Genomic DNA, 20372 nt, shown 5'->3' on the forward strand with positions numbered 1-20372 from the left:
AACTATACTACAAGACTATAGTAACCAAAACAGCATGGCACTAGTACCAAAACGCATATACAGACCAATGAAACAGAAAAGAGGCTCAGAAATAACACCACACATCTACAACCATCTGATCTTTGACAAACTTGACACAAACAAGCAATGGATAAAGGATTCCCTATTTAATAAATGGTGTTGGGAAAAGTGGCTAGCCATAAGCAGAAAACTGAAACTGGACCCCTTCCTAACACCTCATACAAAAATTAACTCAAGATGAATTAAAGTCTTAAATGTAAGACTGCAAACCATAAAAATCCTAGAAGAAAACCTAGGCAACGCCATTTAGGAGATAGGCATGGGCAGAAACTTCATGTACAAAACACAAAATGTAATGGCAACAAAAGCCAAAATTGACAAATCGGATCTAATAAAACTAAGAGCTTCTGCACAGTAAAAGAAACTGTCATCAGAGGGAACAGGCAACCTACAGAATGGGAGAAAATTTTTGCAATCTATCCATCTGACAAAGGGCTAATATCTAGAATCTAAAAGGAACTTAAATTTACAAGGAAAAAACCACCTCATAAAGTGGGCCAAGGATATGAACAGACATTCTCAAAAAAAGACATTTATGCAGCCAACAGACATGAAAAAATGCTCATCATCACTAGTCATTAGAGAAATGCAAATCAAAATCACAATAAGATACCATCTCACAGCAGTTAGAATGGCAACCATAAAAATTCAGGAAACAAGAGATACTGAAGAGGATGTGGAGAAATAGGAAAGCTTTTACACTGTTGGTGGGAGTGTAAATTCGTGCCACCATTGTGGAAGACAGCGTGGCGATTCCTCAAGGATCTAGAACTAGAATTACCATTTAATCCAGCAATCTCATTACTGGGTATATACCCAAAGGATTATATATCATTCTACTATAAAGACATATGCACACATATGTTTACTGCAGCCCTATTCACAATAGCAAAGACTTGGAACCAAGCCAAATGTCCATTAATGATAGACTGGATTAAACAAATGTGGCATATATACACGATGGAATACTATGTAGCCATAAAAAGAATGAGTTCATGTTCTTTGCAGGGATATGGATGAAGCTGGAAACCATCATCAGCAAGCTAACACAAGAACAGAAAACCAAACATCGCATGGTCTCACTCATAAGCGGTAGCTGAGCAATGAGAACACACACACATGGACACAGGGATGGGAACATTACGTACCTGGGCCTGTCAGGGGCTGGGGGGCTGGGGAGAGAGAGCGTTAGGAGAAATGCCTAATGTAGGTGATGGGTTGATGGGTGCAGCAAACCACCATGGCACGTGTATATCTATGTAACAAAACTGCAAGTTCTGCACATGTACCCCACAACTTAAAGTAAAAAAAAAAAGAAATTAAGTCCTTCATGTCATCTTTCTAAATAATGTGTTCTTTTTTCTTCCCTTCAATTCTCTTAAATTGAATTATTTCTGACCATGAATCAGCTTTTCATCTACCTTTCCTGAAGCTGTTCTGCTCCTTTCTTTCTAAATAAAACAATCTCTCTGGAGCTCTTCCAAATGCCCTATTCACATATCTTCTAACTTATAAAACGTGAAATTGTATGAAGTATCTAGTTATAACTGACATCAATAATAACATAGTTAGCTAACCAGTAAGCATTTAGAGAATGTAAGGAACTACACATTACATGCAAAATTAAAAAAAAAAAGAAACCACAATCATTTGACCTCACACACCATTGAGAAAGGAGTTTAAGACAGCTACATAAAAAACATTAAAAAATTACAAAACTATTTGTCAACACAGTTGTTTACGTCCTTGTGCTACTCTGATGCAGGATTATAACAGTTATATACATGCAAATGGTTAATTCCTTGCCTCATATCTATACAGTTTATTTTTTTCTTCCTGATTATAGAAATCCTAATTTATCAATGTTCAGCTTCATTACTTCTTCAAACTCTGTTTAGGTACATCAAGTGACTTAAGATCCTGTGATAATTTTCCAGAATCTCCTCAGTCTCACTTGAAAATGGCTTTGTTAAAGAAAAAAAAAAAAAAGAAAGAAAGAAAAAAGAGGTAAAGGTAGAACTATATGGGTAATTAATTAACATTTTCCTAAATGTTATTTAAGTCTAGGCACCCAAATATGTAAGATTTGAGCCGGCCGGGCGCAGTGGCTCACGCCTGTAATCCCAGCACTTTGGGAGGTTGAGACGGGCAGATCACTTAAGGTCAGGAGTTTGAGAAAACCTGGCCGACACAGTGAAACCCTGTCTCTACTGAAAATGAAAAAATTAGCTAGGCTTGGTGGTGGGTGCTTGTAATCCCAGCTACTCTGGAGGCTGAAGCAGAAGAATCACTTGCACCTGGGAGGCGGAGGTTGCAGTGAGTAGAGATTGTGCCATTACACTCCTGGGCGACAGAGTGAGACTCCATCCAAAAAAAAAAAAAAAAATTGAGTCTAGGCAAGATGGTTCATGCCTGCTGTAACCCCAGTACTTTGGGAGGCTGAGTTGGGATGACTGCTTGAGGCCAGGAGTTCCAGATCAGCCTGCAACAAAGCAAGGCCCTGTCTTTAAAAAAATATCTGGAGGCCGGGCGCGGTGGCTCAAGCCTGTAATCCCAGCACTTTGGGAGGCCGAGACGGGCGGATCACGAGGTCATGAGATCGAGACCATCCTGGCGAACACTGTGAAACCCCGTCTCTACTAAAAAATACAAAAAACTAGCCGGGCGAGGTGGCGGGCGTCTGTAGTCCCAGCTACTCGGGAGGCTGAGGCAGGAGAATGGCGTGAACCCGGGAGGCGGAGCTTGTAGTGAGCTGAGATCCGGCCACTGCACTCCAGCCCCGGCGACAGAGCAAGACTCCGTCTCAAAAAAAAAAAAAAAAAAAAAATATCTGGAGGTTGAGGTGGGAGTATCACTTGAGTCCAGGAGTTCAAGGCCACAGTGAGCTATGATCATGCCACTGCACCCCAGTCTGTCCCTAAATAATAATAAATTTTTTAAGTAAAAAATATTTTTAAAAGTTTTGACTACAATAAGATTTTTAAGTATTTTCAATAAATCTTTCAATCAATTGCTAGTATCATCTCGTACTTCACAGTGCCCAGTGGTGTGCTTTAGTGAAAGCGGTTTAATTTTTGGAGTCTGCCAAAACTGGGTTTGGTTACCAGCTCCATTACTAACTGCCGGGGTATCTTTAGGAAAGTTAACTTCCTTCCTTGTTTTAATTTTTATATCTGAAAAAAGGAGATGGTAGTAACTTCTCAAATAGCTCTTAGCTGAAAATTAAGGGAGATACAAGCATATAGTATCTTATTGTGCTTTGTTTAATTGTACTTCACAAATATTGTATGTTTTACAAATTCAGGGTTTGTGGCAGCCCTGCATCCAGCAAGACTATGGGCATCATTTTTCCAACAGCACATGTTCACTTCCTGTCTCTGTCACATTTTGGTAATTCTCAAAATATTTCAAACTTTTTCATTATCATCTCTGTTATGGTGATCTATGAACAGAGATCTTTGATGTTATTACTGTAATTGTTTTTGAGTGTCACAAACCTTGCCCATATAAGACAATAAACTTAACTGATAAATGTGTGTGTTTGGACTGCTCCACCAATTGGCCATTCTGTCCTTGTCACTTTCTTCATGATTTCCTATTCCCTGTGTCACAATATTGAAATCAGGCCAGTTAACAACCCTACAATGGCCTCTAAATGTTCAAGTGAAAGGAAGGGTTGCATATGTCTCACCTTAAACTAAAAGCTAGAAAGATTAAGCTTCATGAAGGAGGAATGTTGAAAGCCAAGATAGGCCAAAAGCTAGGCCTCTTGCACCAGTTAGTCAAGTTGTAAATGCAAAGGAAAAGTTCTTGAAGGAAGTTAAAAAAATGCTACTCCAGTGAACATATGAATGATAAGAAAGCAAAAAACAAAACAAAAAAAGCCTTATGGCTGATATGGAGAAATGCTTAGTGGCCTGGATAGAGGATCATGCCAGCCACAACATTCCCTTAAGCCAAACCTAATCCAGAGCAAGGCCATAATTCTCTTCAATTCTATGAAGGGTGAGAGAGGGATGAAAGCTGTAAAAGAAAAGTTTGAAAGTAGCAGAAGCTGGATTATGAGGTTTAAGAAAAGAAGCCATTCCTATAACATAAAAGTGCAAGGTGAAGCAGCAAGTGCTGATGTAGAAGCTGCAGCAAATTATCCAAAAGATCTAGCTAAGATCACGGATGAAGGTAGCTACACTAAACAACAGATATTCAATGTAGATAAAACAGCCTTCTCTTGGAAAAAAGAGATGCCATTTAGAACTTTCAGAGCTAGATAGGAGAAGTCAATGCCTGGCTTCAAAGCTTCAAAGGAAAGGCTGACTCTCTTGTTAGGGGCTAATGAAGCTGGTCATTTGAAGTTAAAGCCAATCCTCATTTATCATTCTGAAATTCCTAAGGCCCTTAAGAATTATGGTAAATCTACTCTGCCTGTGTTCTGGAAATGGAACAGCAAAGCCTGAGTGACAGCACATCTATTTACAGCATGGTCCACTAACTACTTTAAGCCCACTATTGAGACCTACTGCTTAAAAAAAAAAAAAAAAAAAAAAAATCCCATGAGCTCTGATGGAAATGCACAAGAAGGTTAATGTATTCAAGCCTGCTAACACAACATCCATTCTGCAGCCCATGGATCACTGAGTAATTCTGACTTTCAAGCCTTATGATTTAAGAAACTCATTTTATTAGGCTATCGCTGCCATAGATTGTGATTCCTCTGATGAATCCGGGCAAAGTACATTGAAAACCTTTTAGAAAGTGTTCATCATTGTAGATGTCATTAAGACCATTTGTGGTTCATGGGAGAAAGTTAGAGCATCAGCATTAGTAGCAGTTTGGAAGAAGTTTATTCAAACCCTTATAGATGACTTTGAGGGATTCAAGGCTTCATGGAGGAAGTAACTGCATATGTGGTAGGAATAGCAAAAGAACTGGAATTAGAAGGGGAGCCCAACAATGTGACTGAATTGCTAAAATCTCAAAAAATTTGAATGTATGAGTGGTTTTGTCTCATGGATGAGCAAAGAAAGTGGTTTCTTGAGATTCAATCTGCTCCTGGTGAAGATGCTGTGAACACTGTTGAAATGACAACAAAAGATTTAGGATTTAGGATATTATATAAACTTAGTTGATAATGCAGCAGCAGGTTTTGAGAAAACTGACTCCAATTTTCAAAGAAGTTCTACTGTGGGTAAAACACAGCATTTCATACTACAGAGAGATCTTTTGTGAAAGGAACAGTCTATGGATATGGTAAACTTCACCGTTGTCTCATTTAGAAATTGCCACAGTCACCCCAACCTCCAGCAATCGCTACCTTGATAAGTTAATGACCATTCACATCAAGGCAAGACCCTCTACCAGCAAAAAGATTACAACTTGCTTAAGGCTCACATAATCATTAGCAATTTTAGCAATAAAGTATTTTAAATCAGGGCATGTACATTGTTTATTTAGACAGAATGCTATTGCACACTTAACAGACTACAGTATAGTGTAAACATAACTGTTTTAGATATTGGGAAAGCAAAAAATTTGTGTGACTTGCCTTATTGTCATATTTGCTTTATTGTAGTTGTCTGGAAAGAACCTGCGATATCTCTAAGGTATGCCTATAACAAATACATACAATGTGTCTACTATAGTGCCTGGTACATAGTAAGGACACAAAAAGTGGAAGTCTCCAACCGCCCTCCCTAGCCTCTCACATTTTTTAGAATTCTTCCTAGAGAAGGGAGCATTCTTGGTAGGGGCCACAGCCTACCTGCCTTCTATATTTCAGCTTCACTGCTTTAGGGAAATAAAAAGTAGTGTTTTCTCAGCAAAAGACTGACAGTCCCCAGATCTCGATCAAAGAGTATTTTAAATAAGCTTAGGTCTGATCTCCCTGGCATGACCTTCTGCCTCTATTCCCCATTGCTTCTAGAGTTAACTTTCTCAAAAAAAAAAAAAAAAAAAAAAAAAAAAAAAAAAAAAAAAAAGCCAACCATGTCACCTCTCAGCTTTGTATCTGGCTCCCCTCTGAGCCAAGTAGAACTTTAAGAAACAGCCAAACAGCTATCTGAAATGCCATTTCTGGGTCCCTTTCTTAGATATTTTGATTTGGCTTACCTGGGGTGAGGCGCAGAAATCATCTCAAACCAGTACCCACATGATTCTGAGGCAGACAGCTTGAAGACCGAAAGAACACTGGCTTACCAGACAAAATCCAAAGTACATCAGGAGCCAACTCTGGGATGTGTTGGTTTGAGATATTCAGTACTCATACTATGAAGATATTAGGTAGGCAATTAGACACACAAGTCTGGAGTTCAGGGGAAAGGTCTGGGCTGGAGATAGAAATTTGGGAGTGATTGGATTATGGGTGATTTATCCACAGTTTTGAGACTAGATTAGATAACCAAGGAAGTTAGTATATAAACAGAAGGGAAGAGGACCAAATACTGAACACTGGACCCTCTCATATTAAAAGCTAAAGGAGAAGAACAGTTTGAATGGGAGCCATTGAGGAAAATTAAGAGAGGGTTGTGTCCTGAAAACCAAGCGAATAATTTCCAGGAAGGTAGAGTGATCATTTGTGAAATGCTACCAATAAGTAACAGGGGACTGAAAATTGCCCATAAGATTTAACAACATGGTAACCTTGACAAGAGAAGTTTGGGTGGAGTGACAGAGGTAAGTAACTGATTGGGTTAGGTTTAAGAGTGAATGGGGGAAGAAAATGTGTTAGAAGAGTTTTGCTGTAAAAAAAGAAGAAAAACGATTGGTGGCTGAAGAGTAAGTGAAATCAACAAAAGTATTGTGTTTGTATTTTAAGATGGGAAAAGACAGAGCATATTTGTAGGCTGACAGGAATGATCCAGTAGAGAAGGGGGGAAATGATTTAAGCATTGGGGGAGAATTGGTAGAACCTGTCCTTGAGTCAGCAGGAGTAATCTGGATCTAGTGGTCAAGGAGAGAGGGCTGGACTTGAGAACTGCAGATCTCTGGTGACAGAAGAAAAATGGTATTATAGTTCAGATGCCACTTCTGTTCATACAGATGGTGGTAGTAATTTCATAAAGTTTTTTTCCTGAAAATTAGGAAGCAAAGTTGTTAGCTGAAAGTGAGGACAGGGGAGTGCTGGCAGGCTGAGAAGAGAAGGTAGAAGACAGCCATCCAGAAACCACAGAGAATGAGGGGACTGTCTGCAGGGCAGATTATCTAGTCATAATATTCATTTTCAATTCCACATGCCAGTTATGAAAAGTTTCTTTTACCCCAGAAATTCAGCTAGCAAGTATCTACTCTCCCTTATGTCAATCAAGTTTCATTACAAATACTTAGGAAAAAGAGACACTAGATAATGAATAAGAGATAATGTAACAAATAAGAGAGAAGGTTCTGTGGGTTCCAATCTCAGCTCTACCATTTTATTTACTATTTATCTGTGCAAGTGATTTAAAATCTTTGTGTTTAATATAACACATTTAGCCAAGTTCCTGACATATGTGTTCAATAATGTCACTATTATTATGAAATGTGTTTAGAACCTAACCACTGAAATTCCGTGGAAGATTCTTTAACAAGTTAGAAAATCTTATTTCAAAGTGTTTATGCATGTAACTATAAAATTTTGGTCTCTTATAATATCTTCACAATACAATCAAATAACAGTGGAATCGTCCCCAAGGACTTGTTTTCAAAAGGCTATCTACAAACCACAAGTGTCTTTCAAAAGAGTGGATGCCTGTGAGAATTTCCCTATTGCAGGTAACAATCCATAAATCCCTAGGCTGGTAGTGCCTGATAGCAAACTTGGAATTGTTTACTATCTCATGTTTTAATTACCTCCAGCTACCTCCCAAACCTTGAGTAAATTTTTGCTGTTTACATTTTCCTTTCTAAAAGGATATGTATTTCAGATTGCAGACCTTTCCTATGATGACAAGTGTCTCAGTAGTATGATACTTAGAAAATATATAGGCCGGGCGCGGTGGCTCATGCCTGTAATCCCAGCACTCTGGAAGGCCGAGGTGGGCAGAAATCCTTTTTTCTATCATGAACATTATCTTTAACTTGAAGGGAGCAGATTAACTGTACCTTCTGCTAAATACCTTTTTTTTTTTTCTTAACTGTACCTTCTGCCAAATACCTTTTTTTTTTTTTTTTTTTTTTTAAAGACAGAGTCTCGCTCTGTCCCCAAGGCTGGAGTGCAGTGGCGTGATCTCTGCTCACTGCAAGCTCCACCTCCTGGGTTCACGCCATTCTCCTGCCTCAGCCTCCTGAGTAGCTGGGACTACAGGCACCCACCACCATGCCCAGCTATTTTTTTTTTTTTTTTGTATATTTAGTAGAGACAGGGTTTCACCATGTTAGCCAGGATGGTCTTGATCTACTGACCTCATGATCTGCCCACCTCAGCCTTCCAGAGTGCTAGGATTACAGGCGTGAGCCACCGCACCCGGCCTATATATCTTCTAAGTATCATACTACTGAGACATTTGTCATCATAGGAAAGGTCAGCAATCTGAAATACATATCCTTTTAGAAAGGAAAATGTAAACAGCAAAAATTTACTCAAGGTTTGGGAGGTAGCTGGAGGTAATTAAAACATGAGATAGTAAACAATTCCAAGTTTGCTATCAGGCACTACCAGCCTAGGGATTTATGGATTGTTACCTGCAATAGGGAAATTCTCACAGGCATCCACTCTCCTTGAGCCCTTGCTTCCTACTCAGTTGCTAGGCCCTTTCTATTTCCTACTCCTTGCCCCAGCTGCTAGCCTACAATTCCCTAATTTCTATTAAAATAGTACATAGAGAGGTTCGGTTCTTCATACTTTCATCCTCCTTCCCCCAATCCAAAGTGGCCTCTGGATGGGCCTTTGCACAAAGAAACACTCATTGAAGTGCTCTGTTTAACAAAAGATAAATCATTGCGGTCTCCACTGTTAATTACAAAAAAGCTGCCACAAACTTGGAAATTACAATAATTTTTAAAATTTAGTATTTTTCATCTAATGCTTAGTCAGGATTCAGACTTTCCCCTTCCATACACCAGCATTTAAACACCAGGGTTAGCTCTCCCTGTCCTATTCTTCCACAATTATCAGCTCACACCTCTCACAGATATTACCAGACTGCATTTCAATTATACATTTCAATAAAGTTATGAATTTAGCTTATCCATTTTTGAGTCTCAATATTTAACACAAATCCAGGCACAAAAAGGCGTTATTTTTGGTATGAGTTAATAAATAAGCAGATGGCTAAATGAAGTGACAAACCAGAACATCTCAATTCTCAGAAGTTATTTTGTGCACAAAAATTATATTATTTCAATATCCTGCTGAGGACATTATGTAGAATATAATACAAACAATTTGAAATTAAACTACTCAGAATCCGTGTTATCAGTTCCCTAGCTGTTCTCTCTGACTTCAAGCTCTCTAATCTCTGTTCAAATACATTCTGCATGGTGCTTTGAGGATAATCCTCCCTAAATACTACTTTCAACATCACTCCTTTACTGAGTAAAATGATCATGTACTTCCTATTTCTGAAGGTGACTTCCCCCACCCCCACAATTCTCTTGTGTCGCTTTCATTACCGTTCTCAATGGGTTCCGGTCTACCCATTGAACCCATTCCTCTCTCCACAACCCTGGCTCAGGTCTTTAGCGCACCATCCCCAGACTGTTTTCCTTGTCCCTTACCCTTCTGACGTTAATCTTTCCAACATACTGCTGATATACTAATTTTCCTAAACATTAAAATAGGCCACTACACTGCCCAAAAATATTTAGGGGCTTCTGACTCTTTACTCAATTAACTGTAAACACTCCATTGTGTCATTCCACATTTTTTTTTGACCTTCTATTTTATAATAATATTCACCATTCCTTTAAAGCAGTGGTAAGCTAACTTTTTTGGGGGTGGGGGAAAGGGGTCACTGATCTCTTTCAAAAGCTCATGAAATGGATTATCTAGAAAAAAACACAAATAAATTATATATTATCATAAGGGATTCTGATCATGTTCCCTGCTTTAGCCAAATTGTCCTTCTGCTCAGTCTGTAGTTTTTGTTTATAAAAGCCATTACAATTATCGCTATCAAAAATTTCATGCATTCTCAGCAGCCCATCTAGCATACTCCCCTTTCCATAAAAACATATTTTGGGCTCTCTAGTTAAATATGATCTTTTTCCCCTTGAAATAAAAAACACATCTGGTTTATATATTACCTATATTATACTTGCATATGGGATAAATTCCATGATTGAATGAAAACTATATGAAGTTAGGTAATATGGCTTATCTTTTATAGCTCCCTGCAGAACCCAGCATGGTAGTAAGAATTTATTAAAAATGATAAGAATAGTCTGGATGCCAGGTTGCTCACGCCTGTAATCCCAGCACTTTGGGATGCTGAGGTGGGAGGATAGCTTCAGGTCAGGAGTTCAAGAGCAACCTGGCCAACATGGTGAAACCCCATCTCTACTAAAAATACAAAAATTAGTGTGCGTGGTGGTACAGCCTGTAATCCCAGCTACTTGGGAGGCAGAGGCAGGAGAATCACTTGAACCCAGGAGGCAGTGCAGTGAGCTGAGATTGTGCCACTGCACTTCAGCCTGGGCAACAGAGTGGGAATCCGTCTCAAAAAAAAAAAAAAAAGATAAGAATAAATGATAAGAATTGTTTACAAAAATGTTCAGGGCTGCTACACAGTAAAAAGTCAGCAGGCACCACTCGCAATCTAGTCTATAAATCATCTCTGAGTACATGTCCAGAATCTCTTAGCTGAAATGTATTGGGCCAAATGTGTTTCAAAATTCAAAACTGTTTGTATTTTAGAAAGATGAAATAGAGCAACACTTAATAAAACATTATATTTATGCAGCAAAATGTATGAATATTTACAGAGACTACAAGAGATCTTCATGTGATTTCAGATCAGATTTTGCAGCCAAACAAATTCACGTCAGGTTAGGTATTGTTGACAAGTGACTACAACAAAATTTTTGTTTGCAGTGCTTTTTGAATATTGAGATTGTGTGTGAGGAATTGTGAGCCTGTGTCCATTCTTGGCTCCATCTAGTCAGGAAGGATTCCTTAATTCATGACATAGAGTAACCTCAAGCTTTTGCTTCAACATTCTTCAAGTTTCATTCTTTGTTAGTCTCTTTCAACATTCTAGGGTACCTGAAAGTGAAAAGTGGTGCAAATGGTCACTAGACAGCATTAGGGCAGGAGAGGCTAGCTGAGACTAGGCGGGGCCAGTGTGGAGGAAAGTCAGGCACCAAGTTGATCTGTAATCACAGCCCCTTCAGTAAATACTTGCTTAAAGAATGAAGCTGGGTGCGGTGGCTCATGCCTGTAATCCCAACACTTTGGGAGGCCGAGGTGGGCGGATCACCTGAGGTGAGGAGTTTGAGACCAGCCTGGCCAACATGGTGAAACTGCATCTCTACTAAAATAAAAAAAATTAGCTGGGTGTGGTGGTGTGCGCCTGTAATCCCAGCTACTCGGGAGGCTGAGGCAGAAGAATCACTTGAACCAGGGAGGCACAGGTTGCAGTGAGCTGAGATCAAACCACTGCGCTCCAGCCTGGGCAACGGAGCTAGATTCCACCTCAAAAAACAAAAAATAACAACAACAACAACAAAATAAAACAATGTCATCAGAAATTGGAAGTCTCTCATTGTCCTGACAGTAAGCACTTATTTTCTTTAGATAGCTCTCTACAGCTAGTAAGATCAAATGGGTATAATTTTTACCCAGAATGATATTATTCCTTGCTTTTTCATAAAATCAAATATTTTAGAGACTTTTTCACATCTATAATATAGATGTGAAACATTAGATGTGAATATTTAGACAGCTAATTCACTCTTTTCATTGCAAGGGTATACCACAATTTGCTAATCTCTTTTTAACAGACATTTGGACTGTATTCAGTTTCTCAGTATTACAAATTATGTAATACTGCAATAAACATTCATCTAAAGGTATTCTAGAGTTCTGTAAGGGTGAGTTTCTAGAAGTAGAATTGCTGGGCCAAAGTAATGCATATTTTAATTGATAATACCAAACTATCTTCAGATTCTTCAGTGGTCATTGTTATTCATTATTATTCCAGTAATTGAATTGCTGAAATTCCCATTATTATTTTAATCAGTAGTGCTTATTAGTGAGTTGAGCCTTTTTCATACTTCTATGGGCTGTATTTTGTGAACTGTCTCAATATTTTTTGTTCATTTTTCTTCCTGTTGTCTTTTTCTGATTTGTAGAAATATTTTGTATATGGGTAATAATTTCCTTTTGACTTACATACATGTAAGTTTCCTAATTTGTTGTTGTCTTTTGACTTCATGAATTTTTTGAGATTATATAGCAAATTGAGCAAATTTGTTTTTGAATTCTGGATTTTTATCAAATTTAGAAAGTTTTTCCATCCCAAGATTATAAATACATACCTCCATCATCTTTCCATACTTTTAGGCTTCCTTTCTTTAAATTAAAACAATTAAGTTGTTGACTCACATGAACTTTTTCTTGTGTATAATAAGCCAGGAGTCACAATATTATTATATTAAATAAACTATTAAAAAATAAATGTTTCTTAATTACTGTCTCTATTTTTAAAGGCTCTGAATAAATATTACTAGCTAAATAAACTACCTTTTCTAACTACTGAAGATAAATCTCTGCTGGTACTACTATTATTTGGGGTAAGTTAATTAACTTCTGAGTCTCTGCTTACATATGAAGTGGAAATGGTAAATTCTACTTTTTAGGATTGTTGTGAAGAATAGAAATATTAAATATAAAGCATTTAGCATGGTTTCTATTACATATAGACAATCAGTAATGACAACTCTTGGTAGCTTCCTCTCTAGTTCACTTATAGCACCCTAAGTCTACAACACACAATTTAATCAAACACTAAATTGCAGTGTTGTCTGTTAATCACTCACTTCCACACACACATTGCAGGCTCCTTGAAATCAAAGACTGGGCCGGGCACGGTGGCTCAAGCCTGTAATCCCAGCACTTTGGGAGGCCGAGACGGGCGGATCACGAGGTCAGGAGATCGAGACCATCCTGGCTAATACGGTGAAACCCCGTCTCTACTAAAAAATACAAAAAACTAGCCGGGCGACGAGGCGGGCGCCTGTAGTCCCAGCTACTCAGGAGGCTGAGACAGGAGAATGGCGTGAACCCGGGAGGCGGAGCTTGCAGTGAGCTGAGAGCCGGCCACTGCACTCCAGCCTGGGCGGCAGAGCAAGACTCCGTCTTGCTGCAAAGGAATACCCAGTGAAAGTTAAGAGCATTGGCTCCAGGAGGGGAGTTCTGTTCTACTGTTGACTAACTGAACGAACCTCATCTGTAAAATGAGGAAAATAGAACCTGTCTCGTAGTAATGTTGCAAGTGTTAAATGAGTTAGTACACAAAAAGACATTAGAAGAGTACCTGAATTTAGTAAACACTCAATAAATAACCATTATTTTTACCCTTTAATTTTTATATTTCCTACAAATGCTACAGCACTGTTTTGAGCTCACAGTTCATACTCACTACATGTGTATTGAATCTCATAAATAAATCACTTGGTCATAGGAGAGTAAATAGCATGAAAAGTATTTGCATTTTTTCTAAAGAAATAATGATTACTAGTAAATACTATGCTTTAAGAAAAAAGTTATGATTCCTTAAAATGTCATCTAAAGTACATAACACAAAATGCTGTAGTAGCAGTTAAAAACAAAGCTCAAAATCTGTTAATTTTTAAAAATTGAGCATTAAAATTTACTTGTTTTGTAGGAGTTAAAATTAAAAGGAAAACACAATAGGCTATTTACATATCACTTATTAGAAAGCATAACATCTCATCAGAGGAGAAAAAAATGTTTTGATGATAAGCTATACGAAGTATGCATTATATAGTTAATTATATGAGGGCTGTCTAGCCACAAGAAGGATATTATGTTCATCAGCCCATCCTCAAATTAGGTAGATAGGGATGATATATAGAGTATGTGACTTTCTGATGTTCTTAAATGACAATGAAGTTTAAAAGCCAAGGTGTAAACCAGCAGTCCTCAACCTTTTTGGTACCAGGGACCAGTTTTGTGGAAGACAATTTTTTCATGGATGGTGTGGGATGGTTTCTCGATGAAACTGTTCTACCACAGATCATCAAGTATTAGATTCTCATAAGAAGTGTGCAACCTAGATCCCCGGCATGCACAATTCACAATAGGTTTCTCACTCTTATGAGAATCTAAGGCTGCTGCTGATGTGACAGGTGGCGGAGCTCAGTCTGTAATTCTCTCTTTTTTTTTTTTTTTTTTTGAGACGGAGTCTTGCTCTCCCACCCAGGCTGGAGTGCAGTGGCCGGATCTCAGCTCACTGCAAGCTCCGCCTCCCGGGTTTATGCCATTCTCCTGCCTCAGCCTCCCGAGTAGCTGGGACTACAGGCGCCCGCCTCGTCGCCCGGCTAGTTTTTTGTATTTTTAAGTAGAGAAAGGGTTTCACCGTATTAGCCAGGATGGTCTCGATCTCCTGACCTCGTGATCCGCCCGTCTCGGCCTCCCAAAGTGCTGGGATTACAGGCTTGAGCCACCGCGCCCGGCCAGTCTGTAATTCTCACTTGCCCACTGCTCACCTCCTGTGTGGTCCACTCCCTAACTGGCCATGGACCCGTATTGGACCATGGATTGGCTGTGCTATCAGTCCACATCCTGGCGGTTGGAAATCCCTTGTGTAAATGATTAGTGTGCCTATTTTTGAGTGTCTGTCTTAAGTATCAGTTATTTCAATCAATCCTTTAAAGAAGTGACTGATAAAAGATTCCCTGGAGTTACTTTGTTTTTTTGCTGACAAAAGCAAAAGCTCTATAACTCAGATGTGATCTTCAGCTGGTAATGTGGATATTCTGTTAAAATAGTGAATAGTTGGACTTTAAATCTTGATCACAAATGGTCATCCTATCTTTGCACAAATGCCAAAAAGATACCAGCAAATAGAGCCAAAAAAGTCTTAGGAGTCACTCGAATAATTCAACACTTGACTGAGATCTAAGGGTTTCCTAGTATAAAAGAGTGTTTTTTTTTTTTTTTTTTTAAAGATTGGCTGAGAATCCTTTGTCCCAATAAAAATCTCAAGTGGAAATATAAACCAAATAAAGAAGTACAGAGCTGTTCTGAGCAGAAGAAGGAACTTGACTGAGTTAAGGAGCACAATTTGAAAACCAGTCTCCTATAAGAGACCATGTATTTATCTGAAAAAGTATAAAATAATTAATATTTGCTCAAATACAGAACAGTCTGTGGAAACAGCACAGAAGTTAGAGTCAGACCTCCTGAATAGTAGAAACCTCTCTTTATACCCATCTGTAAAATATAGATACCAACAGAACCTCCACCTCATAGGACTCTTACAAGGATTAACTGAGCTAATCCAGTGAAGCAGTTAAAACCGTGCCTGGGTTATAGTCAAGGCTAGTTAAGTGACTATTAAATGAATAAGCCTCTTGCACAACATCAAGATATGATAGTAGACTAAACTGCCATCCTTCTCCATGTGTCTAACTGAATACTACGGTGTGTCAGCCATGGCTCTGACACAACGTATATCAAGGTATTCTCATGTTCACTAGTTGTACCACGGGTTTGTATTGTTTTGTTTTCTTCTTCTTGGTTTTGTGCATGTAAAAGGCAGGGTCTGTATACATTTTCATCTTCAGTCCCAGCACAAGCAACTTTTAAATGTATCAATACATGTTTCTGAGGTGAATAAATTAGTGAATCAAATCATCTTAGCAGCAGGTAGAAAGCTGCCATCTAGTTCATCCAGAACTGTATCAAAATACTTCAATATATTCTGGAAAGAGAAGACCGGTACCAAAGGAGAAAAGTACAAAAAGGGTTTACTCAAGTAATAGTGTAGTAATTCCTAAATATAACGATTTTCATATTATGAAGTATTAAGTAGTGGTTAAAAAACACAGGTTAGAACTACATATATGAACAATAGAACTTCAAGTCATTTTTGTATCAAAATAACATGAATGATGCATATGATATATAACATTTATATATTAACACACCCCAGAGAACATATTCCACACACACACACACACACATACACATGTGAAAAACTGAGGTAGAGGAAGAGAAAAATGGTAGGCAAGGGAACAGATTAGAGGTATTGATCAAAGAGGACTTAAGCCTTATTGGTAACATTTTCATTGTTTAAAGGAGATGAACTGTTGAGTTACTTGAGTAATTAAAGTACAATGATTCAGTGGCCAGAGCAGGAGCGGTTATTAGCACTAGCATGCATGGCTAATACTACTGCTTCTCCTCTGGCTCTAGTAGTGGTATTAAGGTACAGGTTTAAGGAGTATTAATAATTTGGGAGCTCTAAATAAACGAGTATGAACAGATGACACCAAATGTTATCTTTTTGACCATTCTTTTTCAGTACAGTAGAGGCTTATATCAGTGAACCATAATGTAAAATGGTGCGTAAAACCAATCTATCATTATCCATGCTAAATATTAAACTGAGAGACCTCAGCTTGAAAAGAAATTAGATATAGAGTTTTGAAATAAAGTCTAGTGAATTACTACATATTTATTTTTAGGGTAATGTGAAAGCTGTTATAGAGTAGACTCTATTGGAGAGTAATTGAATTTAAGTAAGATTATTGGCAAAATACCTTCTCAGAGTCCAAATATTATTCAAATAGATTACAGTGGAAGAGATTGATGGATAATCTGTGCACTACAAAAGATGGATAAAGCATTACAGAGCTCTAAATATAGAACAAATAAATCACAGAAGTTGCTAATGAAAAATTGGATGTTCAATATTTCTCTTTCTGATGCTGTATCAAGGAGAACTATGCTACCAAACCAGTTTTCATTACTATCCTATGACACCAAGTATACTCAACTTTTGAAAGAAACACTTTATTCATAAAAGTATTTCATTTCTGTCTAGTTTCCTCAGTAGTCTATTCATTGTGATATCTAGGTCTGAAAAACTTTCCCCATTATCTGACAGAGGAGTCAATTCTCTAGTTGTCCAAACATTGCATAAACGAATCACTTACCACACGTGCAATTAGTCATGTGTACACAAATCAGTAAAATTTCTCTCTCCACCACTACACTATAAACTTTAGTCAACAGCTAGCAAGGTCTCTCTTGTTTTACTGCGGTTTCACCAGCACCTACCATAGTACCTGGCGCATGGCAGGTACTCAATACATACATGAACTAATGTAATTAAGGTAATTACTTCATGAACAATTAATATATGAATAAAAGAATAAGGATAATATTGCAATACAATTGAAAATCCATCAATACCTACTTAGCTTAGTGTCTTCTAAGTAATACATTTCAACTGCATTATAACATGTGTTTAATCATATTACATCAAATGTATTCACAACAAATGCTGTCACTGAGTAAAGCATCCAAGGAATAAAAGCGTGGCATTATCAGTTATGATGAGTGGATCATGTAGCAGTTATGTACTGGATGCCTAGTATATTCCTAGCACTGGGCTGGTTACTGTGTACTGGTAAAGATAAGTCATTGAAAAACTGTCCTTTCCTTCATCACACCAGGTTAGTAGTCTGCATTTGCAGGACTGGCAGGTCATTATTACTTCCTCTCCTTGGAAGGCATTAAGTCAATTCCCGACCATTTCCTGGTTCATTCCAAACCTATAAGTCTTGGTAAAGGAATGCAAGGGGCTATCCCACCAACTGGTTTTTGACCAATACTATATTTTAAACAATTCAGTTAGCTTAAAAGAAACCATCTTTCCCAACTCCTTTCTCCCATTTCCTGAGTGGTATCTTATTTCTTTATCTCCTCTCTTCTGTCTCATATCAAGGGAAACCGAGTCACCTGGAATGGCTTCATAGGCTTTATCACCTCCCACCCCTAACATGGGAAGGAGGTGAAGAAACTGTTGGCTCCTGCTTATGTCTTCTTATTGTTGTCCTAAATGTGAAGTTAATATGATTCATCCTTTTATACCACACACTTCTCATTACCCCTGCTCTTGCATTCTCCTTTAGGATTCACTTTTACCTTCCTAGATTTTTCATCACTTGGCTCACATCTTTTCTTCGAACCCTCTATTGTTTTCTCTTTGACTGCATTTCCTATTATGAGAAAGGAAGCGTAGTGGTCGAGGGCAGGGATTCTGGATTCATACCACCTGGATTTGAATCCTGACTTTACCATTTCCTAAGTGTATTAAGACAGCTTAACATCTACAGACCTTAGTTTCCTCATTTGTAAAGTGGGAGTAATAATAATAATATCAACATTATAACAATTAGATAAGTTAAGATGTGCAAAGCACTGAAATAGTCACTGGCGCAGAGAAAGCACTTTATAATGTCATCATTTTCATTATCATCTTGGCAACATTAGTATCCATATTGTTGCCTGTTGACTTGAAACTTCTGGCCATATTGGCAACCACACATAGCACCACCGTGAACCAGCTCATCACGCAGCATTGCTTTATTGAAGATTTTGAACCCAGTATAAGTCCTTCTACTTATCTTTCTCATTGCTGAAAACTCCTAGAACCTTCTCTCTATTATCTTGCCTTAAATTACTAATTCTCCAAATTCACCCAAACACTAGCAACCTAGTTTCCCAACCTTTAACTCTCTCAGTTTCCTAATGTGAGCATTCAACGCTTAGTCAGTGCAATCTTAATTTCTTCACTCTTCTTTGACTATGTACACTTAAAGTTTTCCTCGATGCCTAGAGATCTTATCTGTCCTTTACTAATCAAATGTTCATATCTTCCATGAAGCCTTCTTCATCATGCAAGAATATACATATTCCAGCCCATGACCACCTCTCTCTGTCCAAATACAAAAACTCACAAACCACAAAGATCTCATATACATTACAGAATTGCTTACTTGGGCATTTACTGAGAATCTTTATTTAGATGTTTTATGTGCATATGTTACTTCCCTAACTGTATTACAAGCTCCTTGAAAGTAGAAATGCCAATAGAAACTGATAATATGTCAGGCCTTTTACATACTTTACAAGTATCGATTCATTTAATCTTTATAGCAACCCTAAGAAATAGCCACTGTTATCCTCATTTTATCTCAAGGCAGAGAAAAGTGAAGTCAGGGACAAAGGATATCTTTGGCATAAATTGCTGAATGAAGGAACTTACTAATATAGTTCATAATCTTGTTCTAGTTTAATGAATGATTTATCTGCATCAAATCTTAAGTAACTCTTTGTAATTATAGATAAAGGTGCTTCACCTCTACTACTCAAGACTATAGGACCATGCCAACAGCCAGAGTCCAACAAATGCTTTCTAAGAGTACATTTGGAAAGATTTCCTCACAGTTTTGGATGCTATTCTAACAAAATGATGAGAAAGCATTTGTATTTTAGTTAGGGTGCTCTTTGCTCTACATATGCACTTTATGAAATAACTTCTGTGAATCAAACAGAGTTTATATATCTACTTTTGCATATTGTCTCTGATTTACAAGAACTGCAATTTAAAAATATTTAACCTATGTTTACTAACAATCAGCTACTAACTAGTTTTGTGACCTTTGGAAACTCATATTTATGTCTTTGAGATTTGCTTATCTTTAAAAAGAAGGAGCTGGAGTAGGAAAAATTGGCCTTCAGGGGATTCTAAGGGAGTCATTCACTTATAAAATTATACTATCCTTAGGAGACTTTAGAGGAAATCATATTAATGCAGAAGGGAATGTTTAAGAAACCAGAACCGAAGTCAGATAAAAGTGGTAACTCCAATTACCCACTGGAAAACTGACTTTTCCACACAAAGAACTTCCATCTGTAATCGTAAATAAACTATGTCAATGGGTAAGAGCCACTCTCAGTTGCCCTATTTTCTCAAGTACCACTTTTAACACTGCCTCAATTAGTTTAAAAGGCAATCAAACCCCCTGAAGCTGAATATGTTCAACATCAGTAAAATACATTCATCTTTTGTAAAAAAAAAAAAAAAAAAAATCACGTTCTAAAAATATACAAAACAAATATTTGTTATGAAGAACTCCTTTGAAAGCTCCCTTAAAGTGAAATTTCCCATTCCCTGCTTTTCTGCTTGTAAGCAGAGCGTTTTTCAAACAAACAAACAAACAAAAAACCTCAGAACAGGACACAAAAAGCCAACATTCAGATCTTTGGTTCCTTGTCTAGGTGTGATCTCAGCACTCCAGAGGGAACCCTAAGCACCATTTTACATACTTCTACAATACAT

At 37.8% G+C, this 20372-nt stretch overlaps 1 protein-coding gene across 1 annotated transcript in view; it reads right to left on the reverse strand.

The window, feature by feature from the left end:
- The window catches only part of PGR (progesterone receptor), a 90905-nt gene that overhangs the window by 65873 nt on the left and 4660 nt on the right, over window positions 1-20372 (reverse strand).

Source organism: Trachypithecus francoisi, unplaced genomic scaffold (assembly GCF_009764315.1).
Source record: "Trachypithecus francoisi isolate TF-2019V2 unplaced genomic scaffold, Tfra_2.0 Lachesis_group8, whole genome shotgun sequence".
In the NCBI taxonomy this organism is placed as follows: Eukaryota; Metazoa; Chordata; class Mammalia; order Primates; family Cercopithecidae; genus Trachypithecus; species Trachypithecus francoisi.